The 9,772-nt window shown below is 43.0% G+C and overlaps 1 long non-coding RNA gene across 1 annotated transcript in view; it reads left to right on the top strand.

Annotated features, from left to right (window-relative positions):
- Positions 1–282: 282 nt before the first annotated feature.
- Positions 283–9,772, top strand: part of LOC128836778 (uncharacterized) — a 32,475-nt gene continuing 22,985 nt past the window's right edge. The window contains exons 1-3 of the long non-coding RNA XR_008444837.1: positions 283–449; positions 5,161–5,222; positions 8,407–8,541. This is a non-coding gene — a long non-coding RNA (uncharacterized LOC128836778). The remainder of the gene's footprint in view (positions 450–5,160; positions 5,223–8,406; positions 8,542–9,772) is intronic.

Here is a 9,772-nt window from a genome sequence, read left to right as displayed (position 1 = left end):
AGGGAATTGTCTCCCAGCAGTAGAAGCAGATGTAGGCATGCAGCCCCTCTGTGGCTCTCTGGAACAAATGGAAGAGAGTTCCATTTTGCTTTTCAGCAAGAGAAGCCTGGCCAACTAAAAGCAGTGGGTTCCCCTCTCAGATGCTGGCCTCACAACAGCAGTGTTGGAGAAAGCATTGTGGGTAAAAAGGATTCAGCTTCTTACTCTCTCCTCTAGCATCTAGCCAGAGTTAACAGGGAGAGACAACAGGCAGACTGCCCTGGACTGGACAAAGGGGAGAGGAGAGAAGGAGCCCTCCGACTCCACTGTCAGACCAGCTGCCATCCTCACCTGTTAGGCCTCCCTTGCCCTGGAAGCCAAGGGAAAGCCAGGGTTTGAGCAACTTGAGGGCCTTTTCCATTCCAAGGGGTGACCTTTCTACTGCGCCACCCTGAGAGGACAACTCAACTGTGAGTACCATGTGTGCTACACTTAATAACTAGGTAAAGGCGACTCATGTCTCCCCATACTCGGGGGACACAATCAAAAGGGGAGGACACATGACTGCCCAGTGGACCCCCCCCCCCCCCGACACTGCTCCCAGCCCGGGGCCGCTGAGCTCTCTGCCTGAGAGAGTGTCCTCCTGGGGAGGCGGCAACAGGCTGCCTAGGCCTGGCTGCTGGGGACAGGGGCCAAGCATGCCCTCCCCCATGTCACCTATGTAGTTACACAAGGGCTCTGGGCTGAGTAAAGATATGGTTTGTGTGTACACATATGGGTGAAGGCTCATAAGGGGCTGTAACAGTCAGGCCTGCAACCTTTATTTGATTACATGTTCCCAACTTACCTTTGAGTCAGCCCCCTGAGGCTCCTGCATATCCAGACCAGGGGCAGGTTCTGGGCCGGCACCCCTCTTACTGTTGTAGTGGGGTAGTGTTTATGTTGTTAGAGGTGACAATCTGAGGGAGGGAGTGTTTGTTGTTGTTTGGTTCTCAGGCTCCCAGATTGATACATGTATAGTTTGGTGAATGCACTTGAGCAAAGGATGTTTTGGAAAGCTATTGAGTTTGTTTTTAAAAACAGATAATTGTTGTTACATGGATCCCTGTCACGGGAACCAATACTTAAGAATATGCATGTGGAATATGTGGCATTTAAAAGTAGACAGGTGGGTTATGTGGCATATACATAAACAAATACACATTAAATACCTGGTACTTAAAGATGGTAAAAAATTCTTTTCTTTTTTGGGTCACTTCTAGCATTCAAAATGAACACAATGTAAACTAAATCTGAATGTTTGAGATTTTGGCACACTCTGATGCACAGACTATCTTATTAGACTGTTAGTTTTGAAACAAAAGTTATTTTTAAAATATTTGTTAGACTAAACTAGTGCAATTAAGATTTAATTACCAGATGACCGCATTTTTCAATACCACTCAAACAGCACCTAAAGTTTTAGACACTTTTTGGAAATGCATCTGTTAGCTTCTGCAGGCTGTTCTATTGCCAGTTAGAAATGCATCACCCTATGTGTCTTTTGGCTACTAACCTCATTCTCCTCCCCACTCCCTGTACTCTTTCTCTGTTAAGACAAGTCTGGGAGGCAGTGAGCAGCGGGCTGTCCTATGACAACACTCTTAAATTCTTGTTGGCAGTCCTGGGAATGCTGGCACTATGAGCAACCCCATAAACAAAAAATATTAGTTCTAGCAAGCCTTAAAGTGAAAGAGTTTTGGGCTGTTTTCTTTGAGGTAGAGCAAACGAAAACAATTCAGATTTGCAGTCTGTCTCTCTAACTGACTGGACCCAAGCTCCATCTTGTCTATTTGTGCTTTTCTTTCCATCCCTAACCTGGAAGTTGTTCCTGGAATACTGTTTCGAGGACCCAGTCCTGCAAGTGAATCTATGGATTCTCCCAATGTGTCCTAGATCCACTGAGTTAGAGAAGGTGTAGATTAAAGGCTCTCTGAGGGCATTTTAGGTAGCAACATAATCCTTCCCTACCTTATTAATGAACCTCCCTGCTGGGCCCCAAGCACAGAGACTGCTGCTCACCTCCTATTACATTTTGAAAGTTCCATCTTTTGGAACAAGAGTGTGTGGCAGTGTCCAGAAGCAAGTTGTCCTCATCTTCAAGGCTCTGCCCTCGGCTGCTCTCATCTCCTCGTACTCCTCTTTTCAGGCCCTATTCTGTGCTCGCTCCTCTGTTCTTGATGCTCCTTTTGACTCTACCTTTTCTCATGCCATCCTGTCCATTTGGAGCCGTCTCCCTCGCTTTGTCTGTCAAGCAACCTCCCTCTTCTTTTCCTTTAGCGTGCCCCCCCTCTCCCCACCTCACTTTGGCCATCTCTCCATCAATAATCCTGCACCCCTGTGCTTTCTGTTCCTGTGCTGGTGCCTGATCATTAAACAGAATCAACTTGACTCCCATGGCAACAAGAAAGAAATGCTTGCAGGACATAACTCCTTCATCTCCCAACCAAAGATGATGGTCATCTTTTATTGAAAGAGCTCTGTGGGTCAGATTGAAAGCTGTTTAAGGAGAGTCCTTATCTTATTTGCCTGTACAGGGCCCTGAACACCAATGTTATTGTGTTAGTAAAAATTCACTCAGATTGACAGAGACTGGGGACTGTAACGCCAGTTTTGGGAAGATTTTAAGGTCTCAGCTCAGCAGGATACTTCTAGCTGGGTACACGTTTAAGCACATGAGTGGTCGCGTTGGTTTAACTACGTGTGCTTAAAGATAGGTTTTAACTTAAGTACTTTACTGAGCTGGGCCCCACTGCTGGGTACAGGGGCTATTTCTTTAACTCCTGCTGCTTTTTTCTATAGAAAATATTTGGCCCCTTAGGAGTCAATGGTGAAGGCCTGAGGAGTCTTGCCCTCCAGTCCCTCAGGTCATCTCACTTTAACTATCCTCTTCCCTCATCACATACATCCTCAAGACCTCATATTATGGTCACTCGCCTTCTGAGTGAGATCTAGATTTCTAAGCCAGTCAGTTCTCCTCCTCGACTAACTTTAGGGACTGTCCTTTCAGATCCCGGCTATGCTGACCCTGCAGTGCTTGCTGAAGGCATGACTGCGTTAACAAAACAACTGAAGCTGGTGGTAAAAGTATACTGAAGAGGTTTTAAAGCCTGTATTTTATTTTGATGCAGCCAGCAGTGATGAGTTGACATGCTGTTTTTTATGATTTATAACTAAGAATATTCTGAAGGTCTTAATTAAAGGGTTAAAAATACAGGGTCCCATCCTGCAGTCCTGATTTGGGGGGGGGGGGCGCGGAGAGCTCCCATTGACTCCTGGGTGTTCCTCAGACAGTGGAATAAAAACCTGGTGGCGGTGTGATAATCTACCTGAACCAATGCATCTGAAACATCTGGGAGAATAGGAGTACCTGCTAACAGCCTAAAGAGAGGTGCCAGGTGCTCTTAGAATCTGAAGTACTGCTTCTCTTTGTTTAGAACCTTTGCTATCCACTTGCTGCATATTCGTTTACAGGCAGCAGGAGTTGCGAGTGCCACAGTGGTGGTCTCTTGGGACAGACAAGGGAGCTGGTGATGGCACCTTGCAAATGAGAAATAAAACTTTATACAACAGCCCCACAATGGTCGTAAATTTATAGTGGGAATACAAAATACTTGTTTAGCTCATTGAACAAAGTTAATATCACTTCTCTACCTGTCCTGCCTTTGTTGATTCTTAAATTTAAGTTTCTCTTTCTAAATTGTTTTTGAAGATTTAAAGTTCTCTCCCCCTGTGTGTGTGTGTGTGAGATTGTTTTGAGCTGTAATTACAGAGGCTTATTCCTCTCCTCTGTAGGCTGAGGGGGTCCCTTAATAGAAACAAGCACCACACTGAGGGTCAGAGAGCAGACAAGAAGAAAGGCTTCCTTTTGGCAGAAGTGTATTTTATTCCACAGGGAAACAACATTTCTTTGCAAAAGACTCTTCTGACTTTAAAATAATACATAATAACTATAAAATTATCAAATGTCGGGTAAACAAAGTTATTAAGGATGACCTTATTAGTTCTATCTGCAATTCACAGAGCGAGGTAATTGTCAAGTCTCACTGTTATTAGGTTGAAATAATAGTTTGGGGACCATCAACATTAAAATTTCATTATGATGGGACAAAAAGGCTCATGTATAATCAATAGTAAGAATCCATTATTATTGACTTGGAATGAATGAAGCATAAACGCATTTGTGCAGATACGAACCGTTAGCAATCTTTTGAATAATAAAGAATTAACACTACACAGATAATGTCATTCTGGGAATTGGACTCTACCTTAAATTAGTACTTGTCTTTTTGTTATAAAGTCTGATTCACATCCCTTGGTACCCTCCATTAAGCTGTTTCTCAAAATACTTTGTGTCTATGATTTTGTATTCATCAGATTTGGATTGCAAAGAAGGTAAAAGAGGAGGGGAGCTTAGCACATCGGGAGTGGGGGGTGCTGTGTTGCTGTAGAATGCTTTGCTGTTTATAGCTGAGCCCAAGTTCAGCAATGGTCTTGCGGCACTGAGGTTCTAGGCTGAAGGATGTTAACAACACTGGAAAAAAAATAGGTCAGGTGGGAGGGGAGGGTGGATACATGTCTGAATTATCTTCTGACTGACTTTAAAGGTGGTACTTCAGGCAGGTAGCTTATGTGAAGGAATAAAATATGTAGGGGATATCGAATGGCAAATGAAGATGAGAAGTGTAGTGCCTGTGGAATACTTCAATTCCAGGGAACCTGCTAAAACCATAGACCTCATGTACTATACGTGATGTGCTGAGACAGGCTATTCCCACCACATCCTTGTGCATCTCTGTGGGATGTATAGTTACACAGTATTTACTTTTCTACACTCTCTCACTCACAAAACACAACATCACCACCACAAGTTTCGGCCATTATGTGCTAAATATGTGTGTATCCATATATATTCAACTTTCATTTGTCCTACACCCAATAAATAACATGTCCCTGAAAACTCGCTTTAATATATATTTAAAGCTCCTTTAACTTTGCTTAGATATTGAGTATAATTCAGAAGAGCAACAGCTGATACCATCCAGTAGAGGTGACCCTTGCAGATGCATTGGGTTCTCATCAGAGCCATCCTATGACTGTAATGATTTACCCTTGACTGACTCCCTAAATTCTTGCCTACAGGGTTCTACCTTTCACTGCCAAGACACGTGATGTAGTCTGGGGAATCTGAACTGCTTTTGACTGTAAGTCACCCCTTTATTTTGATTTGTTTTTTCCAGCTTGAAGAAGAAGATTAGTTATAAGCCTGATTCTAATGGAACAACAAACCACAGTAGCAACTTTCTGTAAGATGGGAACAAAGATGGATTTCACCCTCCCTCTCCCCTCCACTTTCAACCCTTCTGCAGGGGCTAGAGAGGAGAAGAGAGCGCAGTGAGCTGCCCATCATTTGCTCAGAGGAGCAGAGTTGCTTCCACTCAGCAGCATGCACAGAGGAGGATGCCAGGCCGAGCAGGGGTGCTAGGTGTTGTTTCTTCCTGCCCACTGCACTGCAGAGGGGTGGAGAGAGATCTGGCAGATATGGCAGTTTCCTGGAATATCTGTGAAAACCTTCTTCCGTATCTTTGGAGTCTGTTGTATTAAATGCAAAGGACTGTGTATTATTATGGATCAGGATTGTATGTAATCTTTCTGGTGGGAAGATAGGATATGAACCCTGGGAAGTGTCATGAACTGCAAAGGACTGTGCTGAACAATGTGTCAGACAAGAATGGACTTTTGGGACAAACACTGTCAAGTGGTTTGCCTAGGGAGAGGCGAATGCAAATTACCCACCTTGGGCTGTGCAAAAACCCAGCTTTTGAAGCTACGCCCTGAGGAGAGGACCATTATCTGGTTATTATCTGTTACTGGTGGTGGTTGTGGTTCTGAGCTAAGGCTGTTATAACTTCTGATCACAGAAAAACTCTTTTGTGGGGTCTGAAGGACTGACTCTTTCCAGAGCCCTTGTTGGAGTGTGGGGTAATCTCTGGTAAGCTTATTAGCATCCCTTTAGGTTCTTTTATTGGTTTTTAATGTGGTTTTTTTTTTTGTTTTTTTTTTAGAAATGATGTAATTTTAGCTGTGAGCAATTACACTGGATATAATGTTCAGAGAGAAAGCAAAGCACAGACACTGGCCTGTTTAAGCAGCCTGACTTACTGGGGACATCACAGCATAGGCAGGTAACTGTGCAGCCTGGAAAAAACCCAGCCAGGAAGTGGAGAGATGCAGACCTCTACTCAAGAGAGGTGATGGCTGAGGAGCCAGGATCTTGAGGGACCATGGAGGGGGAATATAAGTGCAGTTGCCTTGAACTGTGACAGGAGGTATCCCAGACCTTGGCTTATGCACCATCCTGGGAGAGGGAGGTCTATTATGGTTTGTCTCCCCCATCTCCTCTAGCACTAAGAGAAGGAAGACTGGAAAGGAAGGCCTTTGGAGGGCCTAAGTCAGGAAGGAAAGGTCTTGGGATGGGATCATGGAGAGCTAGAGATGGCAAGTGTGGGAGAGCAACCAGAGGGAGGTAAATGTAGAAATCAGGCACAGAGTGAAGGGATCTGAGGAAAACCAGAGAGGAGGGGAGGCATGGAGGATGAGAGGGAAAAGATTCTGAGGGGAGAGAAACAGGGATGGCAGGGGGAGAGGGAATTGGCCTGGGGAGAGAATCTGAGAGCGTGCAGGACAGAGAGAAGTCTGGGGGGAGCTGGATGCTTGGAGTTGGGATAGGATCTTATTTTCAGGGGGAACAGCCTAAATCATGGTCTCAAGGTCAATGAAGATGCATTTAATTTGAGTAACCCAAGCCTGTTTGTTCAAGTGGTGGTGTCCTGTTTCAGCATCTACCCTTCTTGTGAGCAGGGAGTTGATCTAATGGTAAGAATGAGTATCTTAGCTGATGGAGATTAAGGTGAAACACAGAGTTATGAGAAACTGAACATTTTTGTTCATCTGCATTTTGGAGGTGTGAGGTCTTTTGTTAATCCATGATGTAAGTCTTTGGCATTTTCTTTACTTGCCTGAGGTGAGAAATAAAGGATACATAGTCACTTTAAATGCATGATGATATGAAAAAAGAGGGATTTTATGTGGCGTTTTTTTTTTAAACTGTAAGTCATGTCTGAAGCTACAATTCTTCAATTTTTTTTAAAGTAAAAGGTGCATGCAGGGCACATAAAAACATTAAAAGTGATCTAAGGAGCACATGCCACAAATCAATGAATAAGTTGTTCAGAATAGCACTAACAATGAATATAACTGAACATGTATAAATCGAGGAAGGAGGGAACCTTTTTTCTCATCTTGTCAAATCCCCTGCTGATTTATAAAATAGACAGACCAGTTGCCAGAAAAATCATCAAAGTGTGCCCAGAAATTATACAGTACTTTAAAAATGCAATGCTATTGTATCCACAACAGAGTATTCATCACAGACACAGTTCTATAATTACAATTGTTAAGCATAATTCCCCCAAACCAAATCTCCTACTTTATTAGACTGAATGATCATCACTAAAGAGTCTATCTCTACCCAGAAAAATCCTATTTTTCTCCCACTGAGTTGCCCCAATCTGTTTTCCTTTTAGTGCTAAAACTAATTTGAAGTAATCCATTTCAAAGCTTATATTTTTGAGCATAACTTCATTCTCAGTTAAAAACTTGCATGTATAAACCCTGAATCTCCTGAATTACTTTTCATATTTAAAGCTAGAAAACATTCATGCTGTAAAACTTTCAGATGTCTTCTTGTGCTTCCCCAGGGTGCCTGCTTCCCTGCTGTGCTGTTTGCTCCCATTTGACTCCTGTGTGAATGTTTGTTTGCATTAGTATGGGAAAGTTCTTCCTGTACCATTATCAAGAATAAGTAATATCTGGGAAGAGAGACACATGCCTGAATTCTTTTCATGGACAAATATATTTCAGTTCTGCCTTTCTTTTCAAGTATTTCAGAAACTTTCAGGCAAATGATGAAGGTACAGAGCTTGCCATAAAAATGTAATATTTCATGTAAAAGCATTTACTGGTAGGTCATAATTGTTTTTAAGTACTCTATGTAAAGGGGGTAAAAGCAATGCAATTTACAATAGTTTCAACCAGCCAGGAGGATATTTTTTGTTCATAAACTATATTTCAGTGCTAAACTGTTATAAATACCCAAGAGACGATGGCTTTGCACACGTTCGTTTCAAAACCTATTTTTCTTCCCTTTTTGTGGTGCCTCTCTCCTCATTGTATTCCTAGTCCCATTCCTCTAGGACTTGCTTTCTGCCACCTCGCCATTCCTGCTTCTACCCCCTCCCTCCGAATGGTTACACTGTTTTCCCCTTATTCTCATCAGATGGCTGCCCAACTTCACACCCTAATAGCACTGTTATCCCTGTTAAACAGGTACAAAGGAAGGCTCCTTTTTCTGCTGACAGAAGATCCCAACTGAAAGCCTCCACTGACTTTGGATCAGGCCCCAGCTGTCTGGCCCCTGCTGAGGGTGACATTAATGCATCTCTGTAGGTCAGATGGCAGAAGGTACTTTTACAGTAAAGCCTCCTGGGGCAATTGTTATCTCTGTGAATCACCCAGTCTTCCACAGGGCCAGGGAGTGTAAGACTGGGGGCCTCTATTGAACCCCAACACACCAAGACAAAAACACTAGATGGGTTGAGTCAGTCTGTCTTTGTAATTTCTAAGTATTTCTCCATATCATTAGGAAAATGCATTTCATTCTCTATACGCTAGCTATGATCACAAGAGAGTTTAACTGTGCTGCCACACCAGTATCTCTAATGCTGATTTTGATAGGTATCTAGTTCTCCATAGATGGAATAGTACTTTAGATGTTGGATGGGGAGAATAAAAAGAAAAATACAGGATGTCTTGATAAGTAGTTCTGGTACTTCAGCAGGCAACACTTTTCCTTCTGAATCATTACTCAGTCAATTGCCCTATCATTGTAATGGGGCGTATTTTGCTGTTAGGGGCACTTCTGGATGAGATGCAGAACCAAGGTTCTGAGAACTTCAGGTCCCCGAACATTCCATGACGCTTCTTTGCAAGAATTTCAGTGGGATTTGGTGTTGTGTTATGTTACTATTTGCTGATTAACACCTGCTGACTTCACTGCAGAAGTGGCTACAATTCAGTGGCTGAATTTAAGTGACCTGAATATAGTTCGCAAAGTTATTTGGGATTCTTCTGGGGTGAAAACCTTTATATTGGAGAGATTATAAATTATGAATATTATTGGGATCTCTCTCGTTAGATAGTTGCTTGATCCTGCTTAATGGTTAATAAAAATTAATGAGCTGGGGGTAACAGGGTTCTTGCCCAGAATCAGGCTCCACAGAATTAAAACTAACAAGTTCAGTATCTTGTAGGGAACCTCGGGGGGGTGGGGGGGGTGGGTCAAAGACAATCACACTGAAGGCACAGTGAAGCCTTGGCAATTTTTTTTATTAGAACAATTTGTAAAGACAAAAGTTCCAAACCACTAAACAGATAGGAGTAATATAGTACTAAGGATATATTTGGTAGTGTTCACTGCATATGCTTGTATACTTATATACTCACTCCTTACCTTCGGGACCTGGTGGTGAGAGACAAAGGACCAGCCCTGCCTCTTTCATGCCAAATGAGTCTGATAGTCCAGATTCCCCAATGCCCAAAGTTTGGTGGTAGATAACAATGAAGAGCTGAAGGGTCAATGATGGAAAGCTAACCCCCTTTATATGGTGGCTTGGCCTATTATAGAGCCTGAGCA

Source organism: Malaclemys terrapin, chromosome 4 (assembly GCF_027887155.1).
Source record: "Malaclemys terrapin pileata isolate rMalTer1 chromosome 4, rMalTer1.hap1, whole genome shotgun sequence".
NCBI classification, from domain to species: domain Eukaryota; kingdom Metazoa; phylum Chordata; order Testudines; family Emydidae; genus Malaclemys; species Malaclemys terrapin.
The sequence above is the reverse complement of the archived record's forward strand: the minus strand, read 5'-3'. Positions and strand labels throughout refer to the sequence as shown.